The sequence below is a fragment of the Bufo bufo genome, chromosome 2 (assembly GCF_905171765.1).
Source record: "Bufo bufo chromosome 2, aBufBuf1.1, whole genome shotgun sequence".
In the NCBI taxonomy this organism is placed as follows: domain Eukaryota; kingdom Metazoa; phylum Chordata; class Amphibia; order Anura; family Bufonidae; genus Bufo; species Bufo bufo.
Window position 1 is genome coordinate 55,139,793 of NC_053390.1, and position 20,947 is coordinate 55,160,739.

At 43.2% G+C, this 20,947-nt stretch overlaps 1 protein-coding gene across 1 annotated transcript in view; it reads left to right on the forward strand.

Annotated features, from left to right (window-relative positions):
- Window positions 1-3,608: 3,608 nt before the first annotated feature.
- ZBTB7C (zinc finger and BTB domain containing 7C) overlaps window positions 3,609-20,947 on the forward strand; it is a 218,625-nt gene continuing 201,286 nt past the window's right edge. The window contains exon 1 of the mRNA XM_040421121.1: window positions 3,609-3,788. The gene's annotated coding sequence lies outside the window, so the exon portion shown is untranslated. The remainder of the gene's footprint in view (window positions 3,789-20,947) is intronic.

The window sequence follows — 20,947 nt, forward strand, 5'->3', positions numbered from 1 at the left end:
AGATCTAATTATCTGTCTTAGCCAGAGGTGTTTGAAAATCCTCACAGATCCATACCTCATTCCATTTGACAAAAGTGATGCTTTGTACACTATTGAAGGATGACTTTGTCCGTTTGACTGTGATGATGCCTTCTGCCACACTGAAGACTCTCTTTGAGATGACACTGGAGGCTGGACAAGACAGAACAGAGAGAGAATACCGTTGGGGTCACTGCTCCAATCTGCCTGCCCAGAAATCCATGGGGTCAGCAATATGCACCAGAGAAAGGACTGAACCTGGTTGTTCAGGCGATATATCCTCATTTGCTTATTCACATCGGCCTGGCACCACATATCAAAAAATTGCTCCATCATGTTATTGATACTGAACTGGTTACTGTGGCTTTTGCTGCTTGTGGTAGTGGAGATGGTGGGAGGTGGATCACTGTGGGGGGTGGAGAGGGGCCTCCTGCTCAGACACACAGGCGGCAGGCATCTGCTTGCCAAATACTGGGAGTAATGCAGTGTTTGCAGTGAAATGTCTTTGAACTATGCGTTTAATATCACTGGTTCAACAATAACATTTTTGTAATGAAATGCCTATGAAACACAGTTTGATGCAGTAATGTGTCTGCTAACATGGATATAACAATGCAGTGTTTGCGGTGAAATGTCTTTGAACTATGACGCACATTTAGTAAGACTAGCATTTTAGATGCCAGACTTAATAAGCCCCTGCGCTGGCAGTGGATTGCCGAAGTTATGTAGAGGGGCTGGATCTACATAACTTCGCCGTATCCACCCCTTCCCTGCCCTCGCCACGTCCCCTTTTTTAGACCTGGCGTGAGTGGGGGAGAAGTTGCAGATTCTGCCGCAACATGGCATGCATTTGTAAATGACCCCCTATGTGTTTAATATCACTGGATCAACAATAAAAATGTTGTAGTAAAATGCCTATTACACACATGGTCTGATGCAGAAAAACTGCTAACACAGATATAACAATGCAATGTTTGTTGTGAAATGTTTTTGAACTATGCATTCAATAACATAACATGAGTATAAATATGGTGTTATTGCTGTAAAATAGTTTTGCTATAATGCCACTTGTTTAATAACATGGATATAATGCAATGCGTTCGCAGCAGAATGCTATTGGGGTGTTGTGCTGGCAATAAGTTTATGTATAAAAGTTTTGGGGGGAAAAGCTGTCTATTCACATACAGAAAAAATAATAAAAAATCTTGTAGGTTTTTTTTTAATGCAGAACTGCTAGGCTAAGTTCCTGTAGCAGCAGCAGCAAAGGGCTGTATTAAACACAGTGGGGCAGATTTATCAAACTGGTGTAAAGTATAAATGGCTTAGTTGCCCATAGCAACCAATCAGATTCCACCTTTTATTTTTCAAAAGAAGCTGTAAAAATGAAAGGTGGAACCTGATTGATTGCTATAGGGAACTAAGCCGGTTCTCCTTTACTCCAGTTTGATAAATCTCTCCCAGCGTGACCAGCCTCTCACTCCCTCAAAGCGTTCCCTGATCGAATTCCCTAAAATCTACACAATTATATCACTCTATCGCTCCCTATAGTGTTACTATCAAACTATATTAGTGGCTTGTGTCTATAATTGTTTTGAAATGAATGAGTGCCCATTAACTACTGTATTACTGCTCCCTATGCACAAAGATATAACTAGTATAGCATTGCCCCCTATTTTTAAGAAAATTAAAACTGTAATATTGCCATTGTACAAGAATATAACTACTATTATACTGCCTTCTATGTACAAGAATATATCTAGTATAATACTGCTCCCTATGTACAAGAATATAACTACTATAATATTGCCTTCTATGTACAAGAATATAACTACTATAATACTGCCTCCTATGTATAAGAATATAACTACTGTAATACTGCCTCCTATGTACAAGAATATAACTACTATAATACTGCTTCTATGTGCAAGAATATAACTATTATAATACTGCCTCCTATGTACAAGAATATAACTACTATAATACTGTCTCCTATGTACAAGAATATAACTACTATAATACTGTCTCCTATGTACAAGAATATAACTACTATAATACTGTCTCCTATGTACAAGAATATAACTGCTATAATACTGCTCCTATGTACAAGAATATAACTACTATAATACTGCTCATATGTACAAGAATATATCTACTATAATGCTGCCTCCTATGTACAAGAATATAACTACTATAATACTGCCTCCTATGTACAAGAATATAACTACTATAATACTGCTCCTATGTACAAGAATATATCTACTATAATACTGTCTCCTATGTACAAGAATATAACTACTATAATACTGCTCCTATGTACAAGAATATATCTACTATAATACTGTCTCCTATGTACAAGAATATAACTACTATAATACTGCTCCTATGTACAAGAATATAACTACTATAATACTGCCTCCTATGTACAAGAATATAACTACTATAATACTGCCTCCTATATACAAGAATATAACTACTATAATACTACCTCCTATGTACAAGAATATAACTACTATAATACTGCCTCCTATGTACAAGAATATAACGACTATAATACTGCTCCTATGTACAAGAATATAACTACTATAATACTGCAGCCTATGTACAAGAATATAACTACTATAATACTGTCCCCTATGTACAAGAATATAACTACTATAATACTGCGCCCTATATAGAAGAATATAACTACTATAATACTGCTCCTATGTACAAGAATATAACTACTATAATACTGCTCCTATGTACAAGAATATAACTACTATATATATATGCTTACATGTTAATCCTTTGTCGTTTTAACCTCAGGATTCTGCTATAACTTTCACCGCTGCAGTGCCTATAATATTTTGTGAATTTCCGAAGAAGCTTCCCTACAACGGGGTTAGTTTAAGTGGAAATCTGCTGCACTGGTTAATTTACATGGCTGCGGTTTGAAGTTTTCATTAGCATGCCCAGTTAAAGGGCGACGTGGGAGCTTTATAGAAGAATAATCCTACGTATTTATTACGCCAGTGTCTTTCCTAAGGGTCTGAGAATTATTCAGTTCCTTGCTTGCAGGGATAAATTCAGGCAGCTGGGAATAAGGATACGTCGAAATCCACATTATTTCTGCCAGATTATTACAGAGTGCGGCCAGCAAAAAAAAAAGAAAAGTACTCAGGCAAAAACACCTAAGGTAGTGCACTTTCCTGGAGGGGGTGATTTTGGGGTCACCTTCCTGGCGCCTCGGGGCGACTGGTGTCACTTTTAATGAAAATAAGTGTGAGAGATGGAATCTAGAAGAAAATACAGTAAGTGGGAGGAGATGAGGGCTTGGGGGAAATAAAGAAGATATATAGATAGAGACAGGGAGTGCAGAGGAGAGGGTAGGATGTATATCTGTGGGAGATGAGCGGAGAGTCAAGCACGGTGACATAAAAAATAAGTGAGACAAAAAAAAAAAAAACAAGCATGGGAGGGGGCAAGAGGGAAAGGACAAGTAAGGGAGGGAGAGACACAGAGAGATGAGTCTGTGCAACCAGGGACATGCAAGCCAGACTGAGATCAGGGAGGCTCAAGCCATGTCCAAGGAGGTAGACCGCCAACGTAAGACATCCAGCCTCTTCTGCCCAGTGCATTTCACCTCTGCAAGCAAAGACAAGAAGAGGAAGCGCTGAAGACATTGTGCATCCAGTGTATCCTGTCATTAGCAGCTGCAGAGATATTCCTGAGTGCTGGAACAGACACCCACAGGCTGGCACCAGCAACCAGCTGCCATCACACACACAGAGGTGAGCGTCCTCAACCAAGCCACTCTCATTAACCTAATGAATGCATCATTTTAGGCTAATTGGCCCCGCGCACCGGACACTTAGCCATTGGGTCAGGGATCTTTGTGTCTTCTTCCATTTAGCATCATGGTAAACTTACTATGTGTCTGCAAGGAAGTTGAGGCGTCCGCCACGTTCGTGGGGGTCTGTCTAATAGGGGTCCTGACTACCTGGGAGGTGTATTAACCCTTAGGTGATCAGACGGGATTTTGTTCTAACTTTTTCTAGATGTGTAATTGATGCTAGGTAAGTCATCTAGGTGTCCATGCTTTATATAAGGATGTAGCAGAGCTTATCCTGTTGCATGTCGTAGGCTTCGCGCACATTTCTATAGGTATGGGTAATTATAAGTTTTGGTAGAGCTTTGTGTGGGAAATTATACAGATGGGAGATGTTCTAGGGAAATATTAGGCATCACTTATGGTGGTACTGGTAGTATGGTTAGTGCATATAGGTAATGTGCAGGTGGAGGTTGTAGACACATATTGAACATAAGGGAATATATTCACTAAGGTATAGTAGTAGTAGATACATGTGTATGTGGTACGTGTCAGATTGTGAAATAATCTAGTTTAATGGACAGTCATACGAAGAGCAAACAGAACTTACCTGGGTAGAGCACTGCCAGGATGGCATTAGATAGATAGATATGAGATAGATAGTAAATGGATAGATAGATAGATAGACAATAGATAGATAGATACGAGATAGATAGTAGATGGACAGATAGAGAATAGATAGATAGATAGATAGATAGATAGATAGATAGAAAGAAATTGATATGATAGAAAGATCATTGTATAGCAACTATAACTATACAGATACATACTGATACAATGTATTTTTAGAAACTGAATATCCTTGGTGGTCTAGGATGATGAAGTGGTTTGTGGACTATGACAATCAGTTTAGTGCCAACGTCCCTGGGGATTTAAGGTGGTGAATGTGTTAATATAGTTATATTACCAGGGTGTGATATGTGCCACATTGTTATATATTCTAGTTAAATGGGGTTGTCCCACAAAGATACTGTGGATGGTGATAAAGGTGTGTCTGCTGATTGATGGGCCCCGCGATCAGGTATGAAACACCAGCGGCTCTATGACAAGCATGTAACAGTAATTTCTACAAATGGGCAGTTTTTATCAGATCAATGACATTTTGAACACTATGTTATGCTATGTTGCTATGTTTTGGAATTCAACAGAGTTAATATTTAATTGTGGGACAATCTGTTTTATATGAATATTTTGATGGACAGACTGTCCCGAACATAATTAATGTAAAACCACAAAAACCATCAGTTGTAAACAATGAATACAGTGTAGTTATTACCAGGCAGTGAACACAGTGTAATTGTGGATAAACTGTAAGTTCACTGTAGTTATAGATACACAGTGGTTTTAGTATAGCTGTAGATAAGCAGTGAATGCAGTATAGTTGTTTATAAACAATGTGTGTAGCATACATATAGATAAGCAGTGAGCGCAGTGTAGATAAGCAGTGAGCACAGTGTAGATAAGCAGTGAGCGCAGTGTAGATAAGCAGTGAGCGCAGTATAGTTGTAGATAAGCAGTGAGCGCAGTGTAGATAAGCAGTGAGCGCAGTGTAGATAAGCAGTGAGCACAGTGTAGATAAGCAGTAAGCGCAGTGTAGATAAGCAGTGAGCGCAGTGTAGATAAGCAGTGAGCACAGTGTAGATAAGCAGTAAGCGCAGTGTAGATAAGCAGTGAGCGCAGTTTAGATAAGCAGTGAGCGCAGTGTAGATAAGCAGTGAGCGCAGTGTAGATAAGCAGTGAGCGCAGTGTAGATAAGCAGTGAGCGCAGTATAGTTGTAGATAAGCAGTGAGCGCAGTCTAGTTGTAGATAAGCAGTGAATGCAGTGTAGTTGTAAATTAGCAGCAAATGCAGTGTCCATGTAGATATACAGTGAGTGCAGAGTAGGTGTGGATAAGCAGTGAATATATTGTAGTTATACATAACTAGTGAGTACAGTGTAGTTCCTAATGAGCAGTGAACTAAGAGCTGTTTTAGATAAGCAGTGAGTGCAGTGTACTTGCGGATAAAAAGTGATTGCATTGTAGTTGTTAATGACCAGTGAGCCAAGTGTACTTCTACATATGCAATGAGTGCGGTTTTCTTTTACATACAATAAGCAATGAGTGCAGTGTAGATATAGATATGCACAGTGTACTTGTGGATTAGCAGTAAGGGCACTGGAGGTGGAGATAAGCAGTGAGTGCAGTGTGCTTGTAGATGAGCATTCAGTTCAGTGTTGTAGATAAGCATTGGGTCCACTGTAAAATAAGCAGTGAGTGCACTGTTGTTGTAGATACAGAGTGAATGCAGTGTAGTTGTAGACGAGCAATGAGTGCAGTGTCTATGTGGTAAAAACAGTGCAGAGTAGTTGTGGAAAAGCAGTGAGTATACTGTAGTTTTAGATAAATAGTGAGTGCAGTGTAAATGTTAGTGAGCAGTAACCTTAGTGTAGTGCTAGATACAAAGTGAGTGTAGTTTACTTGTAGATGAGTAATGAGTCCAGTGTACTTGTAGATACGCAGTGCAGAGTTGTGCTGTGTAGTTGTAAATAAGGCTACTTTCACACTAGTGTCTTTCTTTTCCGGCACTGAGTTCCGTCCTAGGGGCTCGATACCGGAAAAGAACTGATCAGGTATATCCCCATGCATTCTGAATGGAGAGCAATCCGTTCAGGATGCATCAGGATGTCTTCAGTTCAGTCACTGAACGGCGTTTTGGACGAAGATAATACCGCAGCATGCTACGATTTTATCTCCGGCCCAAAAAACGGAACACTTGCCTGAATGCCGGATCCGGCATTTTTTCCCATGGGAATGTATTAGTGCACAGAACGATAAAAATGTGAAAAGAAATCGTAACGGATCCGTTTGTCCGTATGACAAACGGACAGACGGATCCGTTCTTGCAATGCATTTGTAAGACGGATCAGGATCCTGATCAGTCTTAAAATGCATTCAGTTTGCATACGTTTTGCCAGATCCGGCAGGCAGTTCCGGTGACGGAACTGCTTGCCGGATTCCTCTGCCACAAGTATAGTGAGCAGTGAGTGTAGTGAGTGTACTGTACTTGAAGATATGCAGAGAATGGACTGTACTAGTAGATACGCTGTGAATGTAGTGTCATTTTTATTGAGCAGTGATCTAAGTGGTTAGTTCTAGCTAAGCAGTGCGTGCAGTGCAATTGTAGATGAGCAATGAGCGCAGAGTTGTTGTGGATAAGGAGTGAGTACACTGTAAAATAAGTGAGTGCATGGTGGCTCAGTGGTTAGCACTGGTGCTTTGCAGCACTGGGGTCCTGAGTTTGAATCCGATCAGGAACAACATCTGCTTGGAGTTTGTATGTTCTCCCCATGTTTTCGTGGGTTTCCTCTGTATACTCCGGTTTCCACCCACACTCCCAAAAATATAGAAATTGGCTTCCTACAAAATTGACTCTAATATGTGTTGGAGTTGTGCGTCTATAAGGCTGCCACTGACGTCCGAGTGAGTAGCCCCTACCACACAACTATTCCTGGGCTTTGAGTCCCTGTGAGAAAAGCACATTACAAATGTTTGTCATTTCTCACTGTACTTGAAGATAAGCAGGGAGTATGCTGTAGTTATAGATAAGCAATGATTACAGTGTCATAGATTAGGTGTGAGTGCAGTATACTTGTAGATATCCAGTGTAGTTGTTAATAAGCAGTGAGGGCACTGTATTTGTAGATAAGCATTGAATGCAGCGTAGATTAGCAGTGAAAGCAGTGTACTTGTAGGTAAGCCGTGAATGCACTGTAGTTAGAGATAAGCAGTGATTGCAGTGTAGTTGTAGGTAAGGTGTGAATAACTGTAGGTAAGCAGTGAATGTATTATAGCTGTCTAACCATTGAGTCTAGTATACTTGTAGGTAAGCGATGAGTGTAGTTTGACATTAATAGAGTGCACTATACTTGTATATATGCAGCGTACATGATGTTGATGGGCATTTCACTTATAGATAAGCAATGAGTGCACTATGGTTGTAGATAAGCAATAAGTGCAGTGTAGTTATAGATAAGCAGCGAGTGCAGAGTACTTGTAGATAAGCAGTGAGTGCAGAGTACTTGTAGATAAGCAGTGAGTGCAGGGTGCTTGTAGATAAGCAGTGAGTGCAGGGTGCTTGTAGATAAGCAGTGAGTGCAGTGTACTTGTAGATAAGCAGTGAGTGCAGAGTACTTGTAGATAAGCAGTGAGTGCAGAGTACTTGTAGATAAGCAGTAAGTGCAGAGTACTTGTAGATAAGCAGTGAGTGCAGAGTACTTGTAGATAAGCAGTGAGTGCAGAGTACTTGTAGATAAGCAGTGAGTGCAGAGTACTTGTAGATAAGCAGTAAGTGCAGAGTACTTGTAGATGTGCAGTGTACTTGTAGATAAGCAGTGAGTGCAGTGTACTTGTAGATAAGCAGTGAGTGCAGTGTACTTGTAGATAAGGAGTGAATGCAGAGTTCTTGTAGATAAGCAGTGAGTGCAGTGTACTTGTAGATAAGCAGTGAGTGCAGAGTACTTGTAGATAAGCAGTGAGTGCAGAGTACTTGTATATAAGCAGTAATTGCAGACTACTGGTAGATAAGCAGTGAGTGCAGAGTGCTTGTAGATAAGCAGTGAGTGCAGAGTGCTTGTAGATAAGCAGTGAGTGCAGGGTGCTTGTAGATAAGCAGTGAGTGCAGGGTGCTTGTAGATAAGCAGTGAGTGCAGTGTACTTGTAGATAAGCAGTGAGTGCAGAGTACTTGTAGATAAGCAGTGAGTGCAGAGTACTTTTAGATAAGTAGTGAGTGCAGTGTACTTGTAGATAAGCAGTGAGTGCAGAGTACTTGTAGATAAGCAGTGAGTGCAGAGTACTTGTAGATAAGCAGTGAGTGCAGTGTACTTGTAGATAAGCAGTGAGTGCAGTGTACTTGTAGATAAGCAGTGAGTGCAGAGTGCTTGTAGATAAGCAGTGACTGCACAGTACTTTTAAATAAGTAGTGAGTGCAGTGTACTTGTAGATAAGCAGTGAGTGCAGAGTACTTGTAGATAAGCAGTGAGTGCAGAGTACTTGTAGATAAGCAGTGAGTGCAGTGTACTTGTAGATAAGCAGTGAGTGCAGTGTACTTGTAGATAAGCAGTGAGTGCAGTGTACTTGTAGATAAGCAGTGAGTGCAGAGTACTTGTAGATAAGGAGTGAGTGCAGAGTACTTGTAGATAAGGAGTGAGTGCAGAGTACTTGTAGATAATCAGTGAATGCAGAGTACTGGTAGAAGGCAGTGAGTGCAGTGTACTTGTAGATGAGCAGTGAGTGCAGAGTACTTGTAGATAGGCAGTGAGTGCAGTGTACTTGTAGATATGCAGTGAGTGCAGAGTACTTGTAGAAGGCAGTGAGTGCAGTGTACTTGTAGAAGGCAGTGAGTGCAGAGTACTTGTAGATAAGGAGTGAGTGCAGAGTACTTGTAGATAAGGAGTGAGTGCAGAGTACTTGTAGATAATCAGTGAGTGCAGAGTACTGGTAGAAGGCAGTGAGTGCAGTGTACTTGTAGATGAGCAGTGAGTGCAGAGTACTTGTAGATAGGCAGTGAGTGCAGTGTACTTGTAGATAAGCAGTGAGTGCAGTGTACTTGTAGAAGGCAGTGAGTGCAGTGTACTTGTAGATAAGCAGTGAGTGCAGAGTACTTGTAGATAGGCAGTGAGTGCAGTGTACTTGTAGAAGGCAGTGAGTGCAGAGTACTTGTAGAGAAGAAGTAAGGCTGAGTTCACACTTCAGTTATTTGGTCAGTTATTGTGATTTAAAATTAGTAGTGAAGCCGACTCAGAGATCAGATTTGATCTGCTCCTGTTCTGTGTTTTTAACCAGCTCCTAGTTTTGGCCCACAATAACCGATCAAAATAACTGACCAAATAACTGAAGTGTGAACTCGGCATAAAGGTTCATTCACACGGCCATAAAGGGACCATTCCGTGCATTGGGGACCGCAATTTGCGGTCCCCAATGCACGGGCAACCTCCGTACAGCCGCCGGGATGAATCCAGACCCATTCAACTTGAATGGGTCTGCATTCGTCCGTTTCGCAAAAAGATTGAGCAAGTTCTATCTTTTTGCGGAACCGAAGTACGGAACAGAACCCCACGAAAGCACTCCGTTGTGCTTCCGTAGTGTTCCGTTCCACATCTCCGGATTTGCAGACCCATTGAAGTGAATGGGTCCACATCCGTGATGCGGAATGCACACGGAACGGTGCCCGTGTATTGTGGTTCCACAATACAGCAACGGGCAGCACACGTTCGTGTGCATGAGCCCTAAGTGTACTCTTGTTGAGGATATGCAGTGAGTTCAATGTAGTTGTACATAAGCAATTACTGCAGTGCACTTGTAAATAAACAATGAGCGCAGAGTAGATATAGATGAGCAGTGAGTGCGGTGTAATGAGGATAAGCAGTGATTACAGTGTACTTGTAGATAAACATTGAGGGCACACTAAGCAATGAGTTCAGTGTATTGGAGATAAGCAGTGAATGCAGTGTAGTTGTAGAGAGGCAGTGGTTACAGTATAGCTGTAGGTAAGCAGTGAGTGCAGTGTACTTGTAGAGTTCAGTGAGTGCAGTGTACTTGTAGAGTTCAGTGAGTGCAGTGTACTTGTAGAGTTCAGCGAGTGCAGTGTACTTGTAGAGTTCAGTGAGTGCAGTGTGCTTGTAGAGTTCAGTGAGTGCAGTGTACTTGTAGAGTTCAGTGAGTGCAGTGTACTTGTAGAGCTCAGTGAGTGCAGTGTGCTTGTAGATAAGCAGTAATTGCACCCTAGTTGTAGATATGTACTGAGTGCAGTGTGGTTGCACATAAGCAATGACTGCAGTGCAGAGTAGTTGTGGATAAGCAGTAGGTGCAGTGTAGCTTTGTGCTATCTACATTTCAGCTACTTGGACAATTTTCATGGGTTTGGATGAGTTCATTAAAGTCTGTCTTGCTCCCACTGGATTGTGCCCATATTACAGGCATCTTTAGTATACAGACCCCTTTTCTAGTTTTAAGGACTTGGGATTGAATACACAGTCACATTATTATGACCACTCGCTACGTTTTACTTTGTGAGCTGGCTCGGTGGGTATATAAAGTGTGTGATAGTCTGCACACATATCCCTCGTTACTGTCATGGGTAAAATTTGTAGAAAAGGGATGATTATTGGGTTTTTTGGGCCAAGGGTGGTGGGATTTCTGAAACTGTACAGTGCTGCTGTGGTGAAAGTGTATGGTGAGAGGACACATGGCCCCATTGTGAATAAGCAATGTGGAAACTGTGGAGCAGCACGTGCCATTGATGTGAGAGGTGAATGTCGGCTACGAAGATGCGCCAGGGCAGACCGACACACTACAGTGGAGCAGGGGGCTACCAGACACGTTCAACTGCATATTTGGCTGCAAAGCAGACGGATGAAGTTACATTAGCAGAAAAGGCTTCCATTTCTATTAAAGTATCGGAATTGGACCTCTGCTGATTGGTAAAGGGTTGTCTTCTCCCATGAGTCACGTTTTCTGCTTCATGTAAGAGATGGACATTGGCGTGCCAGGCGAGAAACATCAGAGAACAAACGCTCTGCAACCATTGTTGGAAGAACACAAGCTGCTAGGGGCAGTGTTATGTTCTGGGGAAGGTTTTCGTGGCATTCCCTGGGCCACTCTCAAGCGATTTGGGTATGAATCCATCCTTGCAAATCACATACACCCATACATGCTGATTGTCTTCCCTGGGACAGATGGGATCTTCCAGCAAGACAATGTGACATGTCACACGGCTAGAAATGTCTAAAATTGGTTGGAAGAGCATGACCAAGACTTCCATGTACTACCCAGTTGAGCTTCTGTGGGACCACCCTGATGGTCGTGTTCGCTCTATGAATCCTCCTCCAGGAGCTGTGGTTGGCTCCAGATACCGGTGACAACCTACCAGGACCTTATTGAGCCTATCTAGTTGCTGTCCGTGCTGCACATGGCAGTTATTTTGGATATCATCTTGTGGTCATAATAATGTGACTCGGCTGTAGTAGTAGTAGTCATTTAGAGGACTTTGAGAAGTTAGACATTCAGCCTATGCTGACCAGGATCAGAACTAAGCTAAATGTATGTAGTAAAGTCCCTCTAACATTCATGGCTAGGCTGAGTCTTGTCAAAATAACTGTATTGCCAGGCTCTCTATATGTCATCACCAATTCTGAAGGAATCTATATTCAGATCAGTAGATGTTATGAGCAATGAGTATATTCAGCAATGTAAAAGAGTAATATATAACAGCATTACCTACAGTACCCAAAAGAGGGTAGCGGGTTATTTTTTTACTTCTCAGCTCCATCAGTTGGACAAGTCAAATGTTATATCCAATGCTTGTGTAATGAAACCTATGACAAGGTAGTCAGATTTTTATAAACTTCTGGAGTTTGGTCAATTAAGGTGATCTCTGTTCCAAAGAACTTCATGTATGTGATATTTTAGGTGTAAAAGAGTAATTGGCAACAACCCTACTTTGGGGAAATGAAGAGGCCTGAATTAGAATGTTTCTGGAGAAGACAAGGATTTGTTCATTAATTGTAATATCATCTCCTTTATAGTAATGAGGGATAACTTGAGCCCGGTAAAGAACCATTGGCTTTAGTTGTGAATGTGAATAAGTGAAACATTTGGTTAGATCTGTTGGTGTTGGGTATACATTTTAAGTGGTTGACCACAATTAGGAATGCTAAAGTTAAAAAAGGCCATTCTGACGAAAGTGTATAAGATGCTAAAGGAACACGTATTGGATAATCCACATGGGAGGAGGATTTGGGCAATATCTCAGTAGCACAGTGGGGAGCATTTATAAAAACAATCCGTTATTATCACACAATCATGGGTATGGACAATATTTCATTTTTTTGTAGGTTATACATAACACCAAAGAATGGGTAGAATAGAGAGAAGGCAAGAATCGAAAGGTCCTAAATGTTTAAGGGATGGAGCAGATTTGGTTCATCTATCGTGGTGTTGCCACAAGTTATTCAGATTTTGGGAGGAGGTGGTGAATATACTGAATCAGTCGTTTTCAGTAACTGTAACATATGCATTTTGGGTTGTTTGGGTGAAGTGGTAGTGCCTTCAGTATACTGCCCATCCATCCATAAGACTTTATATGGTGATAGGAAAATGATTGCTTCCTACTGGATGTCGATAAATTACCCCATTGTTAAGGACTGGGAAAAGCTATAAAAAAAAATATATTATGGGAAAAATATATTGTAAAAATTTGCATTGTTCAGCAGGATGCCATAGATTAAATTTTTAAGTGGAAATAATAGACAATTATTACAATTATCACTGGTGGAGGTGGGGGGGGGGGGGGGGTAGAATGTACATGTTTTTATTGGCAGATGTAATTATTATGAAGTATTGTTTCAATCAAATAAAGCACTGTGTGCACTCTAGTTGTATAGAAACAATGAGTACAGTGCATTGTAGATACGCAGGGAGTGTAGTGTAGATAAAAAGTAGAGTTCACTGCAGTAAAGGTCACTTTACACGGGACAATGTACAAGCAGATAATCTGCTGATCGCTAAGGGAGGAGAGCGCTGCGTTTATATGCAGCAATCTCCTCCAGAATATGGGGGGGAACGATCGCTAATGCCATCGCTCTTCCCCATATTGTCTTGTTTTTTTCCCCAGAAGCAGATTGTGTTCACACAGCAGGATCTGCCACTGGGAAACGATGATCTTTGGTACTGCACCAACGATCCAATTACCCGATGAACGAGCCAGATCATCGCTAACGAGCACTACTGTGAACACTCGTTAGCGATGATCTGTTCAATTCTCGTCCTGTGTAAAGGGCCCTTTAAGAATGGTGTAGTTGTAAATATGCCGTGAGTTCAGTGTACTTGTAGATCAGTCATGAAGGCAGTGCAGTTGTAAACAGTGATTGTAGGGTAATTGTTGATAAGCAGATTGCAGTGTTATATATAAGCAGTGAGTACAGTATAATTACTAAGCAGTGAGTGCAGTATTAGGGTCCATTCACACGTCCGTGTGTGTTTTGCGGATCCGCAAAACACGGACATGAGTGATGTGCGTTCCTCAATTGCAGACAAGAATAGGACATGTTCTATTTTTTTCGGGAACGGAATTGCGGACCCGGAAGTGCGGGTCCGCAATTCAGGATCCGGGCAGCTCATCGTGCTGCCCCTTAGAAATGAATGGGTCCGCAATTCCGTTCCGCAAAATGCGGAACGAAATTGCGGACGTGTGAATGGACCCTTATAAATGAGCAGTGAATGCAATATTAGTAATAAGCAGTGAGTGCCTTGTTATAAATAAGCAGTGAAGTATAGCACAGATATGCAGTGAGTGCAGTGCTATAGGCAGTGAATGGTCTGTTTTAGGCTACTTTCACACTCGCATTTGGTGCGGATCCGTCATGGATCTGCACAGACGGATCCGTTCAGATAATACAACCATATGCATCCGTTCAGAACGGATCCGTTTGTATTATCTTTAACATAGCCAAGACGGATCCGGTCTTGAAGACCATTGAAAGTCAATGGAGGACGGATCCGTTTTCTATTTTGCCAGATTGTGTCATAGAAAACGGATCCGTCCCCATTGACTTACATTGTGTGTCAGAACGGATCCGTTTGGCTCAATTTCGTCAGATGGACACCAAAACGCTGCAAGAAGCCTTTTGGTGTCCGTCTGCAAAGCGGAATGGAGACAGAACGGAGGCAAACTGATGCGTTCTGAGCGGATCCTTTTCCATTCAGAATGCATTAGGGCAAAACGGACCGCTTGTGAGAGCCCTGAACGGATCTCACAAACGGAAAGCCAAAACACCAGCCTGAAAGTAGCCTAAGCAACAAGTGCAGTGTTATAAATAAGCAGTGAGTGCAGTGAAGTACAGTGCAGATGTGCAGTGGGTGCACTGTTTGGCCTCTGTTCACACATCTGCAGCTTCTCCCAGATGTAGACGTTCTCCGTGCCCCCTCCTCTGGCTCAGCCTGGTGCAGAGGATCTCAGTCCTGCCCTTTGAAGCTAATGCTTTTATTGAAACCACAAGAAGTATTTTTAGGAGACTGCTGTTGGCTTCCTGGGGAGACATCACTTTGGAGGGGCAGAGACAAGGCGCAGTTAACCTCTTTGCTGCCAGACGGAGTGATAACAAACAGGTCTTCACTCATTATTGTAGAATTGCCGGATTTACAGCTTCTGTCGCCTTTAGGGATTTTTCCTAATGATGTCTCATGTTTTTATGGCGACAGAAGAGCTGCATTCATCCTGTAACTGTAGACGTTCACAGCGAGGACATTTAATGGCATTCAGTGCTCCGATATAATCCTGACGGTCAGTGCATTTTCTATCACCTGCAGACTTCACAGTAAGTGTAAAGGTGAACTCCACCCAAATTAAATATCTAACGTCTAACGGCATTACCACTTCTTCACCCCGCTACTGTCTTTATTGGTCTAATATAACGTCATCTTGTGTATTTATTTCAGGTCCTATACACTGTGTATTTCTAATGTTTGCAACTGTTATGTTCAAATCTAATGTGCCTGGTTCACCAGCAGGTGGCAGCAAATACGGCAGAGCTACAGTTAGGTAGAATGGAGCTTTCCGATCCATTCTAACCCCCCTCTGTGGAGGAGTGGGTGAGTCCCACTTCCTGCAGGAAGGGTGGGGATCAGTTTTAGGCAGTCTTGCTTACCCCTTGCCAAGGGAGGGTGTGCTGGGCACATCTCTGCTGGACATGCCCAAGCCAGCCAGAGCACCCTCAGCTCTGCTGGTCATGGAGGCCAAAGCTTAAAGCCTCAGAAGCCAGGAGCATAGTTCCCTGGCATAACGTAAGAGTCAGATCACAGAAAGAAAGTGCAGCATACAGAAGAATCTGAGTTATACAGCCAGCCTGTCAGTACAGCAGAGCCAGAGAGAAACAGATGTAGCAGAGACGAGTTTGCCTGCCAAGTGTAATGCTAAAGCCTGCTGGGACCAAGATAAAACTTGAATCTACTTTTCAACTGCATCTTAAGGTCTGGACTCAAGTTATTCTTTTATCCCTCAATTATTCCCCCTATTTGTTTGCTTCAGAGCCAAAGCCTGGGGTCCAGCCGTATCCAGGTAGGAGCACCGTGACACATTTTAGAAAGACATTTTAGGCCACCATATACCACTCGGCATTTCCCAAGTCTAGGTCGCCATCTTAAAGGGCCCTGGGGGGAGGCAGCCGTTGCAAATACAGGTTAGACTACTTTCACATCTGCATTTTTTCTTAGATCTGGCAGAAGATCTCAATACCAGAGAAAAACGCTTCCGTTTTGTCCCCATTTACTGTCAATAGGGACAAAACTCAACTGAACAGAACGGAGTGCACCAGAATGCATTCCATTCCGTTTGGTTGCGTTCCCATACCGGTCAGAAAACCACTGCAAACAGCGGTTTTCTGTCCAGCATGGGATGCGGAGCAAAATGGATCCGGCATGACCCCCAATGCAAGTCAATAGTGCCGGATCCATTTTCTCAGACACAATAGAAAACGGATCCGTCCCCCATTGACTTTCAATGGTGTTCATGCCGGATCCGTCATGGCTATTTTATAGAATTTGAACACTTAGGTAGGAATTTGTGAATTGCTGTACGGCAGCTTTCTGACATGAAACATCCCCAAATTTTGGGCTTTTTTATTTTAGTCCAGCTTAGATTAAAGGGGTTTTCCAAGACTTTTATGGCTCATGCACACGAACGTGGTTTGGTTCCGCATCCGAGCCGCATTTTTTGCAGCTCGGATGCGGACCTAGTCACTTCAATGGGGCCGCAAAAGATGCCGACAGCACTTCACATGCTGTCCACATCTGTTGCTTCGTTCCGTGGCCACACAAAAAAATAGAACATGTCTTATTCTTGTCCGTTTTGCAGACAAGAATAGGAATTTCTATAATGAGCCGCACGTTCCGTTCTGCAAATTGTGGAACGCACACGGGCGGCATCCATGTTTTGCAGATCCACAATTTGCAGACTGCAAAACACGGCATGTTCATGTGCATGAGCCCTTATACTGATAACCTATCATCCGGAGAGGGCATCAGTATCTGATCAGTGGGGGTCCAACACCCGGGACCCCCATGGATCAGCTGTTTGAGAAGGAATCGGCGCTCGCAGTAGCTCACCAAGCACAGTGCCGTACACTGTATAGTGGCTGTGCTTGGTATTACGGTTCAGACCCATTCACTTCAATGGGGCTGAGCTACGCCTATGACCGATGAACGTGATGTCACATGACCTAGGCTAAGCTACGAGAAGACTGGTGCCTTATCAAACAGGTCATCGACGGGGGTTCCAGTTGTCGGACCCTCAACAATAAGATACTAATAGGTCATCAGTATAAAAGTCTTGGAAAACCCCTTTAAGACCAGCGTATGAAACATTGGTCTTGATAAATCAGCCCCCTTACTGGCAGGTTCCCCAGCAGATTACAACCGATCACTGGAGGTCTCAGCCCAGGGACACTTTATGATTAGCCTATTGTCAAGGAAGCCATCTAACAAGTAGTAATTGTCCAAAGCAGAGAACTCCTTTAAACAGAGGATAGAACAGTGACAGATCCGCTGTAATGTACCCATCAGAAATGTTATACTATCACTACCATTTATATTAGGAGATCATTTAGAAACCACCACTAAATGCACAGTTTTATCACTCTGCTCCCATGGATTATATCTGACAGTGATTGCCTCTGTACCAGTGATTTTTCATTTACGTTTCTGGTGTGAAAATATCGCGTACCAGATGGTTTAAAGCGGGAGCTGAGAACACAGAGCGAGATACACATCAGGAAATATTACATCCACAAAGGAAATATTCAAGCTGTGTTATAAATGACATTTGGCATGTGTGCAGAGGAAGTGGGGAAATAGTGAGAGTGAGCGGCTGCTGTGTTTATAGGAAAAGGTGCGTCCTAAGATGTATTTTTAGTTTTTCTGGATGGGAAAAGCATTTTCCTAGAACTTTTGGTTTCTGCAATGTTTTCTTTGACTTGTTTGAAGATAAATTCATACCTACATTCCTACTCCATAGTGTTTATAGACAACTGGCTACATATACACAAGAATATAACTACTATAATACTGCTCCTATACACAATAATATAACTGCTATAATACTGCCTGATATGTACAAGAATATAACTACTATAATACTGCCTCCTATGTACAAGAATATAACTACTATAATACTGCCTCCTATGTACAAGAATATAACTACTATAATACTGCTCCTATGTACAAGAATATAACTACTATAATACTGCTCCTATGTACAAGAATATAACTACATAGGGGCAGAGCCTGACCTTGGAGCTGAATGGCTGCTTGTTCCTGAGCTCCTCTCCCTGGCAGCTATTATAACCCCTTTCTCTGGCTACTTACATTGTGCAAATGGGGAAACTAGGTAAAGATCGTCACCCTGAGACACCAGAGCCGACAGGGGCTCGTTCCAGACAGCCTGAGATGGATAAATATCTCAAGAAACAATCCAGGACCCCTGCTGCTGAAGTGTCTAAGATGGCGCGGCAGCTCTCTGATGCAGAAGAAGGTTCAGAGGCGGGAAGTGCCTCCGATGTATCAGTTTGCAGACCTAGGAGAAAAAGCTCCTCACTCTCCGAAGCAGTCCTCAGGGATATCCTGGAGTCTGCACTTGCACCTCTGAAGAAGGATTTGGAGGAAATAAAAGGAGACCTGCGACACATTGGACATCGAGTGGAGTCCCTGGAGCTCGCACAGGAAGCCATCCTGGTGCATGAGGGTAAGACAAGCGCGGCCCTGCAAACTCACAGAGACTTGCTAAATGATGCACTATTGCGCATTGAAGATCAAGAAAATCGGAGCCGGCGGCAAAATATTCGCATCCGCGGTCTACCCGAAAATATTGCGATTGATGCGCTTAATTCAGCAGCATGTGAAATTTTCTCCTCCCTGCTAGGTGCTGAAAGGGCAGCTCCGATTGTGATTGAGAGCATCCACAGGGCTTTGAGGCCCAAGCCTAAACCTGGTGAGCCACCGCGGGATGTAGTATGTGGCATCCTCAGCTACGTGGATACTGCGGCACTGCTTAGGGCGGAAAGAGAGGCGGATCGCATCATGTATGGTGAGACCCCCATCCTATTCTTTTAAGACCTGGCCCCCTCCACCTTAGCCAAGAGGCGCATCATAAGGCCACTCCTGGAGGCCCTTAAAGCCACAGCCACGCCATTCCGGTGGCTCTATCCCTTCGGCTTGGCCATCTTGAAAAATGGAAGGCAGTACACGGTGCGGAAACCGGGAAACCTTAAAGCTATATGGGGCCCTCTTGGGATTGCACCCATCACAGTTCCCTCTTGGATGCCGGCTGATCAAGGGGACCCCCTGCCTCTCCCCCCGGGTGTGGATTTGTGGCAGCAAGTCTCGCCATCCAGACCAGAGAAGCAAGGAAAAGGCCGTTCTCGAGTTGCTGTCACGTGACTCTGCTCTGTGAGAAGCTGAAGTCTCTTATGTCTGTTCACTATTGAGTCCATTGTCCTGGGACATTTCTGAGTTTCAGGCTGAAGGGACTCTGTTTGCTCTGCTCGAGCTGTTTATTGCCTGTTTGTTACCTATTTGTGGCCTTGATCAGGGTCTTAGCCCATTGCCCCGTTTCCATGGGCTTTGGGATTTGCCCTTTTTATCGCTACCTTTCCTGCACAAGATACAGGTTGTGATTTGATGCAATGTTAGCACTGATAACTTTGCTGGGGTTATATGTTTGCCTTTATGTCGGTAATGTTACTGATTAATCCCTCTACCCCACACCCCTCCTTAAACCCCCTAGTGGCCCCACAGGAGCCCCCCTCTGATAGATCCCGGCTGTCCGCCGCTATGAAAAAGGATCTCCATCATGTCAGATGCTGGGTGGGACCACGAGCTCCCCGTCCATGGGGAGACATGCCTTGTTACATGTATAGTGTCTATGTCTTATCTGTTATGCCTTTTATTTTTCCTTTGACTTTCCCTTTAATCTCCTTCCCCTCCTCCTCCTCCTTACTCTGTCCGTTGCTTTCCAGACTAGGTGTCCTTCTGCTCTGGGCCGACTGGCCTCCTCTGTCTTTACTATGGCCTCTATTGTAGTTGCCTCATTGAATGCCAAGGGTCTGAACGAGCCATGTAAGCGGTCTCAGGTGCTCTCATTGTTACAGAAAGATGATGTTTCGATTGCATTTCTTCAAGAAACTCATTTTAAGACTGGAAAACTCCCGAAACTATCCCCAAAAGTATTCTCACAATGGTTTCACAGCTCATATGCCTCAGCTTGCAGGGGTGTCAGCGTGGCCATCCACAAGCGTCTGCCCTTTAAACACTCCGCTGTACTTACAGATACAGACGGTCGCTTCTTGTTCGTGAAAGGGCACATCGCTGACACACCTGTCACCCTGGCTAACATTTATGCCCCTAATAGGGGTCAGATCCCCTGGCTCGTTCAGACTCTTTTAGTGAGGGTATGCTTATACTAGGAGGTGACTTTAATGTGACCCTTGAGCCTGACCTTGACTCGTCCTCCCAGAAATCTGAGTTATCCCACAAACTTCTACGCCGTCTGAAGACTGCGCTGAAGAAACTGCGGGTTATAGATGTTTGGCGCACTATGCATCCCTCTAGTCGGGATTACACGTTCTATTCCAATGCAAAAAAGTCCTTCCATAGGCTGGATTACATATTTATATCCTCCCCCCATATTCCTCATGTAGTAGATGCGAGGATTGGTAACATCACGCTGTCTGACCACGCTCCAGTATTTCTCCGGGTGTCTATGACCGCTCTTCCTAAAAGGGAAATAATATGGCGTCATAATGACATCTTAATCTCTTACCCCGCTAATGCAACTAAAATCTCCAAGATTATGTCTGAATTCTTCTCTCTTAATACGGCGGACGACCCCCCTCCTTCTCCCTCCATTCTGTGGGAAACCCATAAAGCAGTAGTTAGAGGAGAACTAATAGCCCTGGGCTCGCATGTTAAAAGACTGCGCTCCAAGGCTGTGGACGACCTGTTGTCCCGCATAGCAAGTCTAGAATTGACTC